The sequence below is a fragment of the Parasteatoda tepidariorum genome, chromosome 11, assembly GCF_982258835.1.
Source record: "Parasteatoda tepidariorum strain Cologne lab strain chromosome 11, Ptep-v5.0, whole genome shotgun sequence".
In the NCBI taxonomy this organism is placed as follows: Eukaryota; Metazoa; Arthropoda; class Arachnida; order Araneae; family Theridiidae; genus Parasteatoda; species Parasteatoda tepidariorum.
In genome coordinates, this window is record NC_141765.1 from 87897402 (window position 1) to 87915940 (window position 18539).

Below are 18539 nucleotides of genomic sequence, written 5' to 3' on the forward strand. Positions count from 1 at the left end.
TTTTCTTTGACAAACTGATATAAGTTGGCATTTTGGACCACATTATTAAAGTTATTACTATATCAATATCGATATAATTCTCCTGATTTTCACCAGAACTTTTAATTTTGCTATTTCTCTTAACTTGGAAATATTTAAAGTAATCTTTTAAATAAGGTTACTGCATTTTTGCATTACATTACAATGGTAGTTTCTTCCGCTGAACTAAAATTTTATGAAGACATTTAATTTTTTTTTATTTAATTTTCCCTTCTATTTGAGCTTAGTGTTGATAAAGGATGCAAAGAATAGTTGTTTGGTTGAATACCTGATACATGCAGAAAAGATGCAGGCAAATATTTGGTTACCAATTGCGACTCGTAAATTCTATTTCGGGCAAAATACTATACATTGATTATAGTTTAAACAGCTTTTTAAATTAAAGCATTCTATTTGTAAGTTTTCCAAAGGATTATAATTACCACTTTATTATAATTGTTAAATTTTAAAAACATAATAACAGAATATTCCTCTTAGAAACAACTTTTTACCATATTTTTTTTTCCATTTTTGCAAATTTTTTCCCACAATAATATATAAATATTTATTATAACATTCGGAAAAGGAAATCAGATGGTTATCAAATTCATACCTATATTTAAATTTAATTAATTTAATATGCTATTATATTTAATAATTAATAAACATGCATAAATCATTATCATGCATAAATACATGGATTTTGTTGCTCAAAATACATCAACTGATATCGAAATGTATTTATATTCGACCAAATCGAATGTATTTGATTTTTGAAGCAAATGAGCCAGATGCAAAATAATTTTTGCATTAATACTATTGATTCAAATTTACCATATCTTTTTCACTTCATGAATTTTATAAGATTGTAGTTTCCCTGAACATAATCAAAGACAAATGATTTCAAAAGTGCTTTATTATTAAAAATTCAAGATAATCTAAATTAATGAAAAAAATTAAAAAAGCACTTTTAAAAGAAATGCATGTGCATGAAAGAAAAGAATTGTCATTTCATTCAAATGTTAGTACATCATCATTAAAATAAAATGTACTCATTGAATTGCAGCATAGTATTTCTCTCAACATTTTGTGGTTGTCTAAATGCTACACCATATAATTAAACAATATATTTTATTTGTGAATCAAGTTTTAAAATTTTTTACTCTATAAACAAAATTAAACGTGATCGCACCCTTATTAGTGTATAATTACAATATTTTGTGTTTCACATAAAGATTTAATAAATGTGACTGACCAAGTTTGAATATTGTAGGTTAATACGTATATGAGGACCATACTGCCCAAAACAGAAAATATCAGTTATTACGCAAATTCACTTAGGAAGAAATGTTTAGTGACTCTTTACGGGATATTAACTTTCTACTGGAATGAAATGTTGATAATTTCATATTAAAACGGTGAGACTATACTAAAAATCGCTGGGTTTTCTTTTCGAGGAGAACCATTGTTTCTTGATGGTAAAAAAAGTTGGATGAAATGAAAATAAAAACTAGGCAAAGTTTAAGACACTGAATGCAATCATAGCGAAATAATTTATTATTTTTCTGCATTATGTTTTAAATTAAATTAAAATAAAAATTATTACTAAATGTATTAGTTTATCCTTATTTACCATTACTGTAAATTGGATCTATTGCATTTAACTCATCTTGAAGTCATTTTTATTTAGATTTTAATTACTTTTTATAATTAATATGACTATGTAAATATTTAAATAATTGGCTTAGATAAAATTGTTTGTATTAATTCAGGTCTTAGTTTTGAAATTTACAGGAAACTGCCAAATATTTTGCTTACTAATACTTTTTCAAAACTAAATCTATTAAAAAAAAAAAATAATTTTTAGAAATCAGTACTATTCATGTGAAATTATCAAAAATCGATTTTCACATGAGAACCAACATATTATATCAAGCAAGTCTAAGTTTTACTTTGATGAGCTATTTTTTAAATAGCAAAGAAGAAACCAAGAATAATTTTCAACAACTGATTGAAATATGGATAGATTAACCATAATTTTTATAAAAGGTATGGTAATTGTTGTGTAGTGCTAAACTTCCTGATATTAATTATTCTTGTAGTAAATTTATAAAAAAAAATTCAACATTTAGTTCTAAGCGGAAATATGATTCTATAGATGAAATCGTGAATGGTAGAAATGTTTATTTGTCAATATAATAAAATTGCGTTGCGCCATGTAAATACAAACATATAGTTGTATAATTAATTACTGCACCATTTTTACGTTACTTGAATTAAAAATAGAAGTTTCGTTATGTGAAACAATTAACGTGAAACTAAAACATACGAAAAAAAAACAACTTATATATCTTAAGTAATTTTATTGTTCATTTAAATTAACAAATTTTTGTATATGCGAGTTCCACCGATCATTACATAAACAAACACGAAGTTTAATCTCGTACGATTCGAGAAAGCGTGAGATTCATAGATTTGGCGTGTTAAGAATTCGCACGCCAAACAGTGCCAATTGGAGTGCCGAGTTAGTCAAAGTGGAATATCACATCCCGGATTGTCGGTAGACCTGGATAGTACTTCATTGTAACTTCATCGTAGAATCCATTACAATTTCAAATTTATTTTGGGAACTAATTTTTTTCATAAATGGTTAGTTTTAATTCCGACATTTTGATGTGATGTTATGATGATGCGACGCTTTACAATTGAGTGCTGATCATATTCTGACGTGCTCAAATCACGTTACGTAAATCTAGATCGTTTAAAGAATTTTTAGACTATTTTTGCAAGGTATTTAAAACTCAAATATTTTCAGCATATTACGACACTCAAGGACGTACTCAGAGACTCAGCTGCCCTGGCCGAAATATTGAGGCATTTTATCATGGTTAATAAAAATGAGATTTTGTTTTTATTAAAACTATTATTTTTCAATTTTTTAAAAAATTGCTTTCGCATTTAACGATCAAAACTCTGATTAAATACACTGGTTATCATAAATTAAGGAAAAATCACAAAAATAGCGATAACTCTTTCAAAAGTAAGCCAAACCGTGCAAAATTTGCATATGTTGTCCACTAAGAGTAGCTGAGTAAAATTGCAATATGCAAATTAGTGGCGCTGCACTCGGCTTACGTCATCTGCCTGGAGCATAAAAGTCCAAGTTTGAGAGAAAGCACACAAATTTTACTGTGATTGCGACATTGAAAATCTGAGATAGCCAATTCGTAATAATGACCTCTAGGCATCATTTGCCTGAAGAACTACGATGGAGAGCCATCGGGAGACTAGAGGCAGGGCAGAGTCAATCAGAAGTGGCCAGATGGCTAAATGTGAGTCCATCTGTGGTTCATAGACTTTGGAGGCAATTTCAAACCACAGATTCGGCATCTAGGAGGTTCAGTCAAGGACGGCCAACTGTTACGACCAGTGCCGATGACCGATATTTGACATTAAGTGCACGCAGGAATAGAACCGCTACTCCGACACATCTTAGATCCTCTCTTGCTGCAGCCACCGGAAGGTTGGTGTCAACGTCAACTGTGCGCAGAAGGCTCCACGAAGGTGGTCTGTATGCGAGACGACCAGCCATTTGCGTGCCGCTCACATCACGCCATAGGAGAGACCGTTTGCAGTGGGCCCGACAACATGTCCACTGGACGTCAGATCAATGGAGGCCTGTTCTCTTTACGGATGAGTCCAGGTTTAGTCTAGAAAGTGACAGTAGACGTTATTTGATATGGAGAGAACCTGGGACCCGTTATCATCCATCAAACATCCGTGAAAGAGATGCATACGGAAGAGGCAGTGTCTGTGTTTGGGGAGGCATATCCTTAGGAGGGCGCACATACCTCCATGTCTTTCCAAGGGGAACCGTGAATGCTCAGGTTTATCGAGACAACATCCTTGATGCTTATGTGCGCCCATATGCCGGGGCAATTGGTGATTGCTTCCTGTTACAGGACGATAATGCAAGACCACACAGAGCTCGCATTGTTGATGATTATCTTCAACAGGAAACAATTACTCGCATGGAGTGGCCAGCTCGATCCCCGGACTTGAATCCTATCGAGCACGTTTGGGATGCTCTAGGGAGGCGTGTATCTGCCATCAATCCGCCCCCTCAGACCCTTGCCACGCTTGCAACTGCTTTACAAGAGCAATGGCTCTCACTTCCTATTGAACTGATAGACCGCATAATTGAAAGCATCACACATCGCTGTTTGTGCTGTATTGCTTCTAGAGGCAATCATATTCCATATTAAAGGTACTTTTTCTATTGCAAACCGATACTTCCAATTTGTTTATTTTATACATGTGCTAATTTCTATACTACTATTAATGTCTGATAATTTCTTTTTATGTTGTTTAATACCTTACTATGTGTTGTATATTGTGGGTAAGTTTCATAAAATTCCATGTGTAATTTCTTGAGTTATCGCGATTTTTGTGAATTTTCCTTAATTTATGATAACCAGTGTATAAAAAATAATTTTTAACATTATTAAACAATAGTACTGCAACTAAAATTCTTAATAATACTAATAATAAAAAAGTTTATTATTTAATAACTGCAAACTAATTGCTGAATAAATAAGTTAACTCAGTCAGTTATTTCTTTTTTCAAATCAAACTCAAAACGTTAAAGGATGGTAAAAACAGAGAACTAAACTGTCGGATGAAAAGTAAATTAATTCAGATGAGAAAACGTTTTAAAACAAATTATTCTTGGTAGAACAAGTCTTTATTCTTTACTTACAAGCAGTGATACTCAACCTACACTTTTATTAAATTTTGAAATTACTTCCATCGGGTAAAGAACTGGCACCTATGGTTTGTCTATGGTAAGAACTCTCCCCTAGGCAGGGTTGTTGTAGTTAATTTACGTCGCACTAGAGCTGCGCAATGGGCTATTGGCGACGGTCTGGGAAACATCCCTGAGAATGATCCGAAGATATGCCATCACAATTTTGATCCTCTGCAGAGGGGATGGCACCCCCGCTTCGGTAGCCCGACGACCTGCAAGCGAAGTCGAGCACTTTACGGTAGAACAGTTCAACGAGGACCAATACTGCGCACCCTCGGTCCTTATGCAGACTGATCCAAGTGGTCACCCACCCGCACACTGACCGCAGCCGGTGATGCTTTACTTTGGTGATCTGCAGGGAACCATGTCTTAACGATCAGTCCACTGCGGGACTCCCCTAGGCCGGTATAGCCTGGCTGGTAGGGAACTGGGCCCATTTCTAAGAGATCGTGGGTTCGATCCCCGCCAGCCGAAGACTCTCCATGTAGCAAATAATGACTGATCCACGATAAATCTTACGTTAAATCTGTCGATCTAAAGGATTTTGTTCATCGTGTTCGTACAACGATAGCCAGGAAATCTTAAAATTTACTGTCGCAGTGACGGCGACAAATGATCTGACAGCCAAACGTCCCTTATTTGTATTTGATAAAAAAACGAATTTAAAATTTTTAGAGGATTCAGGTATGGAAGTAAGCTGCTTGCCCGTCCAGAAAATGATTACAAATTTACACCTTGATCCATTACAATTATTTAAAGCTAATAATCAAAAATATTGACGCGTCAGCGTAGCCGAGAGGTCAGAGTCGTCGTCCTGGAAAGCAGTGTTCGATCCTCAGAATTTTAAGAAATTATAAAACTCTAAAATAAGCTTTTATTTATTATTTATGTTTCTTCTAGAAAGTTCTAATACGTCATTTCCTGTGCCGTTATTATTCCTATAAAAGACTGGGTGTTTCAAGCCGAGACGACAGTTGCTTTGTTCCCTGAACTTAGAAGGTGTTACATAAATCTCTTCAACTTTTTAGACTAATTCGTATTTATTCTACGCGACATTATTGACCTACGGAACTAAGTTAGTGAGCATTAATTGAGCATTACGAAGAGACTGCAAATAAAAAATTACTACGGTGCCCGTTCCAATTATTTTCAGAGCACTTAGGGCTGTTGATTGACTTAAAATGGCGTAAATTAATTCATGTCACTTTTCTTTATTTGGCATAACTACCGAATCTGATACTTTTTAAATAAAATTAATTTCAGGTGACGTATATTTTTTATTTTATAACCGTCGTTGAACAGCCTACCCAGTTTTTTGGGTTTACGACTACTAATGTTCAACTCCGTAGTCTTGTCATTTTGAACCCAATCCAGAAGACAAGGGAACTACTGGATCAAGTATTAGCAGAAATTCTGCCATCGTGGCCGACTTATTGATGGGGAAGAAAACCACGAAAACCTGCCATGGTTTGCCTAATCGCAAGGGGACTCTATCATCCACCTACGACTGAGGATATTTTACGTCAGCACTGTGGTCGATGCAAGCCGTGTGCGGAATTCGAATCAATCAGTTGTTACTGGGATCGAACCCGGGTCACCTCATTGGGAGGCAAGTGCTCTATCCCCTAAGCCACCACGTTTCAGGTGACACATATTAAATTTTCCGGAATTAACTAAGTTAACACCAAAAATTAAGCAGGCGAATCATAATACTGCACATTATTTCGATTGAACTGGTTCTCTTACACACAGGAAACCTAGACGATTAAGTCCAAAAATATGGGATGTTGTAAAAACAAGAATTTCAGTTCATGCTAGAGAACAGGGTATTCGCCGGTTCTCGATGTCACTATGGTTGTCTCTAGTCCTTAAAGCTCAAGAAATATTCGACCAGATGGGGGACTAGAGGAAATTAAACACACAATTTTTAAGTTTCCTTTTATGAATTTCAGTGAGGTCAGTGAGGAGTAGAGCAAACTTTTCGGAGGTTCATTAATAAATGTAAAATTCATTAGATTTGCCTTTTTGCTATGTTAACCTCGGTGATATCCTTATTTTTAGTGAATCAGAGGAGCAACCAGGGTGCGTAGCCAGATCTCTCATCAAAAAATAAGCACCTTCATTACTTTTTAAGCACTCAAAAAATATTTTTAAGCACTATATGCATTAACAAAATGCAAAATAACTTTCAAAGACTTTACATGATCGTGATAAAATAACTAGTTTTTGACAAAGAACACTTTTCTTGATTATATTAGCCATTATAAAACGTTCGAGAAATTTTTCAGTTCAATTTCAGTGGAAATAGAGAATATCTTGCAAAATGCAGCAGAGTTCTACATGAGAGTGCAATAATCTCACCGAACCCAGCTCTGCAGACGCCCATGCGGATTCGCAAGTATTTCATCAAACATGTAAAATGATGTAGGGGATAAGGACATTTAACTTTCCCCGGGGGGTTTTAGAAAAGCAACACGCTTTTGACAGACCGGTTTTACGCACAAAAAGTGGCGTTCGCGTCGTCCTAGGGCAGAGGTCGCCAAAGTGGTCTATATAGACCCCCAGGGGTCTATTTAACATAAGCGGGGGTCGATCTGAGCCAGGGGGTCGAATGGGGGTCGATCCGAACCGGAAGGTTCGACTGGTCGAAGGATTATCAGTATTTTTCAGATATGTGACAATTAGAAATAAAAGAAGACTTGGAAATATATACAGGTAATTTTAAAAAATTGAGCGACGATTTTAAACTGCGTTTTGTTGATTTGGAAAACATTGACATCCCTGATTGGATTATTGTGCCATTTTCTGCTCAAATTGAAAACGTGGACATCAACCTGCAAGATGAGCTTGCTGAATTATTATGGGGATTTGAAGCAAAGACGCTTTTTAAAAATTTAACAATAAGCAAATTTTGGACAAATATAAATACAATGCAAAAATATTTAAAACTTTACGAAATAGCTCAGCCATTTATGATAGCATTTCCAAGTTCCTATATGGTTGAAGCCGGTTTCAGTCACGTACAGAAGAACTAAGAACAGAAATAAATTAAATGTTTAGTTTCGAGAGGATTTAAGATTAAAATTGACCAATTTTGAATCCAATATAACAAACCTTGCAAAAAAAAAAAAAAAAAAAAAAACACCAGGCACTTCATTGATTAAGAAGCAATAAATCCGTAGATACTTTACTTTTTATTTCTACTTACTTATAATTACTTATTATTTCATAAATATTAAGGTATTTATATTTCAACATTAATATATTTTTCATAAAACTATTGTTACACTATGTACTATTACTTTAATAAATATTCAAAATCATAAAATAAATGTGCAAACACAGTATCTAATAGAGTTATTTTAATTAACAGAAAATTACTTTTATGGGGGTCTATGGAGATTTCGAAAAATTATGTAGGGGTCGATGATCAAAAAAGTTTGGCAACCCCTGTCCTAGGGATTATTTTCTGACGTTCCCGCCATACCTTAGCATTGCGCGTAATCAGTGTTGATCATTAAAAAGCAATTTAATTTAAATTCTAAAATTTTTTCATTTCCGTAAACCAGTATATTATTTTGTATATTGCTTAAAGATGTCTATTCATTACTCATAATTTATTTGTTTGTTTATTGAAGTTTTAAAACCAGAGATCATTCAGATTACGAGGAATTATATACTATAGTTTCGGTTTTGTTTAGTTTCGATTTTCAGAACTTGGGTTAATTAAAACCGAAGGAAGGATATTTGCTTATTCAACCATAGTTATTAGTTTAAAGCGTCTGGTTCTATTATAACTGAAGTACGGATGCTTATATTAGCATTTTTTTATTTTTAAAAATTTGATTTAACAGAACGAGTTCAAAACTAAAACCCTTTGAATTTTATAAGTTTACTATTATTGTTTTAAAATCGTTATAATTAAAAATGCACATTAATGACAAATTTTTTTAAACGAAATATAAGCCATGCAACCGCAAATTTTTTAAATTTTCCGATGAGAATTAAAAATAAAAATCTTTTTCATGAAAATAATTATTCGTAGCATTTATCATGAATTCGATTGCATCTTTCAATTTCCGATCTTTATTAATGCCTTTGCACGAATAATTATTCAAATTATTATAATATATGTATCCCTATCAAAATCTCCCAATTCATTTCTTAATGTCCGCGTAAGACAATCTACCTTGCTAATTAATTGCCTACAATCAAATGCTCTTCATTTTGTTTTGATTTAACAAGGAATAAAGATAAAATAACTCATAATTTATGCAAATATTTAAACATTTCTGCCTTTATGAATGTTTTTTTTTAAAGAAAACAATCATATTTTGCGTTACACGTAAAGGGAAACCACGAAAATATCATTCAGATTGCTTGACGCTTAAAGAGTTCCAGCGAAATGCTCAGTAATGGTAATGAATTTTTTTAATATAATAAATAATTTTTTTAGCGTCTTTGACAGACAGTCAATTATTTCGGTGATTAGCGAGATGCTCTTCACATTTTTTGTAATTTTAAACTCTTTCCAAAAATCAAAGTAGCATGCAATTTAAATATCGGTGTAAAACAATGTTTATAAAAGTTATTAAAATAATTTATTTTAAACAAGATTAAGTTGAAATTAAAATAATCAAATGTTGCGTTAAATGCAAAGGAAATCCACGAAAAAGTCTTTTAGATATCTGAACAATAATAAGATTACAGCTAAATGTTCATTATCGCAATGAATTATTTTTTTAACCATTAATTTTTTTATCATCCTTGACAAACAATTTGTCATCTAAGTGGATGTTTTGAAATACTTTTCTTATATTTTTAACTTTCAACACGATCCAGAAATCAAAGTAACTTGCAATTTAAATATCAGAGTAAAATCATGGTTATAAAAGCTTTTGTAGTAACCTGTATATTATTTAAAATTAAATTAAAATTTAGACAAATCAAATGTTGCGTTAAATGCAAAGGAAAACCACGAAAAAGTCTTTTAGATAACTGAACAATAATAAGATTACAGCTAAATGTTCATTATCGCAATGGATTATTTTTTTAACCATTAATTTTTTTATCATCCTTGACAAACAATTTGTCATCTAAGTGGATGTTGTGAAATACTTTTCTTATATTTTTAACTTTTAACACGACCCATATATCAAAGTGCCTTGTAATTGAAATAGAGGAGTAAAATCATATTTTGAGAGACTTTTTGAATGAAAATAATTAGAATTTCCATTACACACAAATGAAAACCAAGAAAGCGTTTTACTAGCAAACTAATTGTACGCTAACAGGCAGTAATGAGACTATATCTCAGCAATTATTATCATTTTCCAAGTTCTTGTGCTTTATCTGAAATATAATGTTTTGACTAGCTTGGAATGTTTACCAAAATGTTCTTATGTTATTTATTTATTAATTTTTTGTAAATACATGAATTGTGTTTAATTTTATTTGAAATGTTTGAATTTCAGAATGATATAAAGAATTAAATTTGAATAACATATTAGTTTTTTTTTTCTTTTAAGTTTAAAATTTACGAATTATAAATCTTTAAAAAAATCTGGAAAAAAAATGTGTCATAAAATTTGCGAATTGCAGATTTTTCTGGCAAAGAGACTGAATGTTATCAATTATTATTAATCATTGCAACTTATAAAAAACAAATTAAAAAAGAACAAATTATGTACAGCTGCAATAAACAAGCACCGCAATTCACTAGAGGCGTGGATATAGAGTACAAACTTGTTACTAGACCAGTGATGTCAACGCTCACCGTGACGTCCGTTTGGTCGAGTGATTGATCTTTCTGGCGCTTTCATACGCTATGGACCAACAATACGTCACTGTTTCCAGCAGCTCACCGAAGTCAAGTATCACTGGCGGTCAGTGAGTGGGGGGGGGGGTGACCACTTGGATCCGTATGCGTATGGTGTGCGGTATTGGTCCTCGTTAAACTAATCTACCGTGAAGTGCTCGACTTCGCGTGCAGGTCGTCGGGCTACCGAAGCTGAGGTGCCATCCCCTCTGCAGAGGATCAAAATTGTGATGGCATGTCTTCGGATCATCCTCAGGGATGTTTCCCAGACCGTCGCCAATAGCCCATTGAGCAGCTCTAGTGCGACGTAAATGAACAATAACAACGACTGACGATACGCCGAAATAGGTTGTGGTTGAATTAATTGTTAAAATGCTGAATAGAACAAAGTGAAATATACGGTTTTGTATAATACGTGACGAAAATTGACATGGTTAAGGAAAAAAAAAAACTCCAAATTCGAAAAGGGAAAATTAAGCACTTTTTAAAAACACCCAATGAAAAAAGTACCTTTAATAGCTTTTAATAAACGAAAATCGAAAATACGCACCTTTAAGCACTTTTTAAAAACGCTACTCACCTTTACAGCACAAAATGCATGCTCGAACCGTATTTCAATGTCTGTTTGGTGTGCCAGAAATGTCAATTTTTTGGTATTTAATAACTAAGGAGGGCTCGAAACCAATACCTGATAAAGTAGATACGATTTTAAATTACCCGCAGCCAAAAAGAATTGGAAAGATTTCTTTTAGATTTCTCACTTTATCGTTTTCTACCTCGTGCAGCTTATAACTAAACTCATTTAAGCAATTTTTTGAAAGGCTCAAAGAGCGCAATGATAATCGTATGATTAACTGGTCAGCACAGTCCATGAGCGAATTTCAAAATTGCAAAATCCTTTCAGCAAACACTACACTACGCTGCTTACGCATCCTTACCTCGATGCAAATTTAGAATTGCACGTGGTTGCCTCGGATTTTGCAACAGGAAAATCTTTATTTTAAACAGAAAACGATTTTCTTCAACTGTAGGGAGTTGTAATCAAACAATTCTCGAGACTATGTTTTGTTCACAGATCACAAACCACTCACCTATGCATTCAAGCAAAGGTTAGATAAATTTTCCCTTCAATTAGATTTTTTTTTATCTCAGTTTACAACAGATATACGATACCCAAATGGTTCTGATAATATAACAGCAGATGCGTTATCAAAAATAACTCCTATAAACATGCCAAATCCTGTAGATTATAGCAAAATAGCAGAAGCTCAGGAAAATGATGAGGAATTAAATCGTTTAATCAATATTTCCTAAGATTTAGATTTAAAAAATTTAAATATGACTGATACGAACACTTTTTTTATATTGTGATATTTCTTTTAAAACTGCTCGACCTTTTATTCCAAAACAATTACGTACGCAAATATTTGATACTATTCATAACCTATCACACTCAGGTACAAAAGAAATTAATAAATTAATTTGTAATAGATTTATTTAGCCTAACTTAAATAGAAATTGCAATACGTGGTCTAGTCACTGCATTCCATGTCAAAAATCATATGGCATACTAAATCCCCTATTTTTTCGGGAGTATAGGACGGGAAGTATAGGGAGAAACGTCCCCGCACTTGAAAATGAGACAACTCTTACTGCTCGTCAAATGTAAACAGTGGATTCTTTTTCAGTCACTTACTTCACTTTATCATCTGCTATTATACCTTTCGTTACTCTAGCTAATTAAATATATTGCAGCAAAATGCCTCAAAAAGGTCATACTATTCACTCAAAAGAAAGATATGCCATTAAATTTATGAAATATTTAATGTTAAAAAATTCACATAAAAATTGCAAAATAAATATTTTTGACATACAATCGCCAAATAACAGCCTTGTTCAGGGTTATTCACATCCTTCTCCCAAAAATAGCGAAATAGTATCGTCGGATACCGCGTGATGAAGGCGGAGCCAAGTGCCAACTCCTGGTAAACGAACTATAGATGGGTGTAGAGCCCCTTAATTAGACAGGCCGACTCATCATCTATTTTTGCTCCAAAGAGCTAACATAAGCACAATACTAACATAACGTTAACTTGCGAACTTTTTTGCTCCAATATTGCTTGATAGGTCAGCTCTGATAATATAAGAGCCTTAGATGGGTGGAAGCTGTTCCGAATACAGCAGAGAGGGTAGCCGAGGCTTTCATTAAAACCTGTATTGCCCGCTTTGTAAGGTAGGTAGATACTTTATTTATATCTCACCAGAGCTGCACAATGGGCTATTGGCGATGGTCAGGAAAACATCCCTGAAGATGATCTGAAGACATGCCATCACAATTTTGATCCTCTGCAGAGGGGATGGCTCCCCTGCTTTGGCAACCCGACGACCTGCTCGCGAAGTCGAACACTTTACGGTAGATCAGTTTAACGAGACCGATACCGTGCACCCTCATTCCCTACGCATGCTGATCAAAGTGGTCACCCACCCGCTAACTGACCGCAGAGAGTGATGCTTAACTTCTGTGTTCTACTGGGAACCGTGTTTTTACGATCACCTTCAGTGATAACGACCGACTAGGGTCGCCAGTTCGAGAGTATACCTTTCGAAACTCTAGCACATCTCATGGGCATCAAAAGAGTTTGATCCTCACCTTACCATCCTCAAAGTAATGGAATGATAGAACGATGGCCCCAATCCTAGAAAGCTGCACTGATGTATATGTTCCTGTTGCACTTCAATTGATGTATAACATTCGTAGTGGTCGTTATGCCATCCTACTCCGCCTCCAAAATTTTATCAGGGATAGAATTCGATAAATGGATACTACTAGTTGCCGCATTTGCCAAAGACCGGAAATGCTGTGTTAAGTTTACCGGATTTTGAGCATTTGTGGTGACAGTTGTTTTAAGTTCATGGTAGTGTATGTGATCTCCCCTGTGTTGCTATTAACAGTCTAGTGTGTGCAGCATCACGCTGTGCATAAATGAAACGGAGAAGCAACAGCGTGAGGAGGACGATGACTCAGTAACAAATAGAAAGTCAACTTTTTAATGTGTATCATACATCAAAGTAAGCTTCTTCATAGCACGTCCGCAGGTCACAAATGTAGGGAAAGTAGAAATCGACAATGTCAACTTTCGTCTATCAAAAGTACCTCTAGATTGAATCGAATTAATATGTCTTACAGTGAATTGATGCTTAATAAACGTAGTTATAGTTATGCCAATAGACCATTGGTCAGCCTTCTTACCGGCTATCCTCTTGGGCTTCCGAGCTGTATATATGGAAGATCTACAGTCACCAGCTCGTCTTCAGAACAACACTTTGCATGCCAGTTGAATTTTTCGATTCTACTCCAATGAACTCGCCCCAAATCCAACTTGTCTATTATTGACAGAAACATTTCTCTACCATCAGAACTTCTCCAGCTTTCTGACAGTTTAAAAAGTGAGCGCATCCAGCCTTAAAAGTCACGTCTACATCAGGAATGAACCTCTGCGGGCTTCTTTAGATTAACCTTTTGTAGTGCTTCAGCGAACTGATAAAATTTTTGATGTTGATAATTAGAGGTCAACAATCTCTACTTCTTTCACCAGTAGTTGACACTTGACTTCACCTCCTCGGAGTTCATTTCAGAGCGGGAAGTAAGAGGAGAAACTTCTCCGCTCTTGAAATTGAAACAACCCTTAATGCGCAAACAGCGAATTCTTTTTCAGTCACTTACTTCGCTTTATCATCTGCTATTATACCTTTCCTTACTCTAGCTAATTAAATATATTTGTCTCAAAAAGGACAAACTATTCACTCAAAATCGAAAAATATCAAATTTATGAAATATTAAATGTTCAAAAATGCACCTAAAGATTGCGAAATACATATTTTAGTCATACGATCGACAAATAGCAACCTTGTTCAGAATTGTTCACACCCTTCTCCCAAAAATAGAGAAATAGTATTGTCGGTTACCCCGTGATGAAGGGGAGTGAAGTGCCAACTCCTGGGGAGAGAACTATAGATGCGTGTACCCTGTCTTCCTTGAAAGTGAATTCCTACAACATTCTGGAATATCTAAGACTGTATAGTGTAAAATACGGTGTATTCATGCAAATTAGGAAGCCAAAAAAAGATTTGGAAGAACTGAGCGTTTTCTGAAAAAAGTTGACCGAGAGTGTGCGGTATTGGTCCTCGTTAAACTGTTCTACCATAAAGTGATATGTTTGTTCAAAGAAAATACGTTTTTGTGTCTGATCTCGTAACTTAAAATATCGTTTGAACAACTAGCATGTTTGAAGTTACCCCCTCGAATCATTCAGATTGAGACCAAGAGAGTAAAGATCCACTCATTAGATCAAAAATTATTTATGGTGGTCCATTTATTATTTTTTTGTTATCCATTTGTGCAGCAGTTTACAAAAAAATAATAAATGGATTTAAATATATAAAGGGATTAAAAAATAATAAATGGATTAATTTAAATTTTTCAATGCCTGTTTCATTTATTTTATTTTTTCAAAACTGCAAATCCGAATTCATGTTAATAGCAATAGTATTTATCCATTTGTGCTGCAGTTTTGAAAAAAAATGAAACAGATATTGAAAAATTTAAATTTTTGGTCAAAATAAGTAAAGGTGTCAAAATAAATAAAAAATGAGAATTATATTCTTACCTATATTTTGTTGCACTACGTTATACAGCTGGATTAACTCTTTCCTATAACAAAAATAGGTGCTATAGTAGAACAACAATACCTCAAAAAAGCAGTCTGAACTGCACAATAAAAAAATGCATTTATAATTGCAAAGTTGCATTTTTACCTGCTTTGAAGATCTTAAACAAAAAAATATTTTGTTTCTTAATTTATTAACTTATTCCTTTGCAGTGCTAGCCACTCTCACCAGTTTTAACCTGTAATTTTCCCTGAACCCAATCCAGAAGGCAAGGGAACTCCTGGATCAAATATTGGGAGAAATTTGCCTTCGTGGAGGACTATTTAATAGAACTAACCAGCATTTGCGTTACATGGAGAGGAAGACCACGGAAACCTCCCACGGTTAGCATGACGGCAAGGGGACTCTAGCCCATGATCCGTCTACCCCTGAGGATATTTCACGTCAGCACTGTGGTCGGTGCAAGCCGGATGCGGAATTCGTATCTATCAGTCATCGCCGGGATCGAACCCCGGTTCACCTCATTGGAAGGCGAACGCTCTATCCCCTGAGCCATCACGGCTCGAGTAAAGGTTTTGAGGAAAAGGCAACCCTGTGATAAACATCCTCCGTCAGGTGAAGAACTGGCACTTATAGTTTGACTGTAGGAAGAACTCCCCTCGCCACGAAGCCTACGGCCGTCTGCTACAATGGAAACAAGAAATAGTGCACCTCGAAGAGGGGGGGCTTCTTTTCTCCCTGGTTCCCTTTCTCTCATCGACCCGAGTCATAACCTATCTTAAATAATGACTCAACACCCCACTTGAAATAGTTAAACCTCGTAACCATAGTCACAGCCACCTCTTCAGACGAATGGCTAGGGGAGTTTTTTGCATAGAAAAACTATACTCTTTACTAGTTAGCTTGGTCGCATAACGACTGCATAATGTTTAAGTTCGATAATAATGCTTATTCGTTTGTTTATGTTATACAAATATTTTGAATAAATGGTTTGAAGAGAATTTAACCTGTTATATCCTCATAACCTTAATTCTATGAATGAAACATTTATTATCATTGAGATTTGATATCAATGGTTTATTACCACAGCCTTAAGGTAACCGAGAGTTGGTTAGCCTTAAGGTAACCGATACTTTAGATGGCCAAACCATTTTATACAATAGTATTGAGTTTTGAGTGAAAACATAAAACACATAAACACATAAAAGAAAACACATAAAAGAAATATAACTAAAAAAATATAATTGTAAAAATTATAAGATTTATTTTTATTCTAGTCAAATATTTTTTAGCTCTAACTATTTAAAACTGAGTTAACAAAAACTTTTGGTACTTGAATTTAATGTAGTTATTCGTTTCGCTAAGCTTTGCAAGCAAAACTTGAATTTTTTGATCAAAAATTAGCTAACTTGATTTCAGCAATTATCGATTTTTGTGAGTTGGTTCAAAGGGCGCAGGTTTGTAAGAAAAATTAACTTTTCGGGTTACCAACTTCTACCAATTAGCCATAATTTAAGCCATAAGCTTTATTAGCCATTAATTAGCCATAAGCTTTTGACACAACTTTCTGTATAACAAGGCCCTATATGTCACCTTAATATTGGCCCATAATATTCAAATTGGATCACGTACTATATTACCAGACACTAGTGTACCCTACAAGGGAAAATAATTATAGGCCTAATAGGGCCCCCCACAATTTATTCAGATAATTAATTCAATGATGCACTCTAATTTAAAGGCGAAATTTAAACTTAAAAGTTTTTTCGGTTAGATATTTGCTAATTTCGCTTTTTCCATACTTTATTTTGATGGATAAGAAGACTACAAGAATTTCCGTTATGTGGAAGAAGCTAACAATTTCGTTCATTTGGGCAAAGTTCGAAGACGAAGTTCAATTTGTTGTTCCTAAATCAAAATTAGCCAAATTTTGATTCAGAATATAAATTTGCTAATAGGCTGAAGAAAACTTTCTTTGGACTAACATTTTTAAGTTAAATTCTTAAATTGTGATATTTTAGTCAATAAACATAGCTTGTTTTAGTCACTACTTTTTTTGGCGAAAAGGGTAAAATTTTTTTGTTGGGAGGGAATAATTTTTTTTTTTTAATTTAAGCGAAAGTTTTGAAGCAAAATTAAATTTTCTAGTTTTCTGATATATGATAACTAAAACATGTTTACATACAGGCGTGTTGATTAACACCACTTCCCTACAACAGTTTTAAAATTTGATGCAAAACGCAAACTGTCGTTTTTGGTCAAAATTTAGCCAAAAGTTTTTTTGACCATACCCAAGTCAAACTTCTTGATGGTCCCATCACAACATCTTGATGATTTATATTGGTTTCAGTGCGATTTATGATGATCCAACATCATTTGATGGTCACCATGGTTTTTGATATGCCAACAAACTTCCATCATTCCATGATGAAAAGTTCTACTTTAATAGTATGATGGTTAACTTAAATACTATGGTGGGTACTTTAATAGTGGGATGGTCAAGAGAAGTTTGATTCTCGTGGACCAGCCACCCATGATGATCCGTGTTGGTTCTAACTATATATTTCAATTATGATTTAAAGGGAATTCTTGCTGTTTTCAGGAATCATCAAAACAATTTGTTTGTTTTTTCTTGTTGGTCCTATTAAATCAGTCCGAATTCCTACATTAGGATGATGGCTGTTCATGATCGTTCCAACATTTGATTTTTTAGGAACTATGATAGAAACTATGATGAACAAACCATCAAAACAAGTTGCTATTCTTACGTTGGACCATCATAAATCGATCAGAATTTCTACATTGGGGTGATTTTTACCAACAAAAGTAGGTAAAAATCACCCCAATGTTGGTTACCAACAAAAAAATAGAATGGAATTATTGATGGTTATAGGATGGTTATTGATGGTTACCATCATGATTATGTTGGTCCATCAAGGGAAAACCATCAAAAATTTTGACTTTGGTAATCTTTTTGACTGAAAAGTTTCGTTTGGTTAGAGTAGGCCATGGGTCACCAAACTTTTTCGATCATCGACCCTTATATAATTTTTCGAAATCTCCATCGACTCCCATAAGAGTAATTTTCTGTTAATTAAAATAAAACTATTAGATACTGTGTTTGTACATTTATTTTATGATTTTAAACATTTATTAAAGTAATAGTACATTGTGTAACAATAGTTTTATGAAAAAATAAGTAAAGTAACTACAGACTTATTGCTTCTT

At 34.0% G+C, this 18539-nt stretch overlaps 1 protein-coding gene across 4 annotated transcripts in view; it reads right to left on the reverse strand.

The window, feature by feature from the left end:
• Nucleotides 1-18539, reverse strand: part of LOC107441641 (coatomer subunit gamma-like) — a 139750-nt gene that overhangs the window by 91345 nt on the left and 29866 nt on the right. For all 4 annotated transcript variants that reach the window (XR_015430317.1, XM_087154734.1, XM_087154733.1 and 1 more), the window contains exon 4: nt 15311-15354. The gene's annotated coding sequence lies outside the window, so the exon portion shown is untranslated. The remainder of the gene's footprint in view (nt 1-15310; nt 15355-18539) is intronic.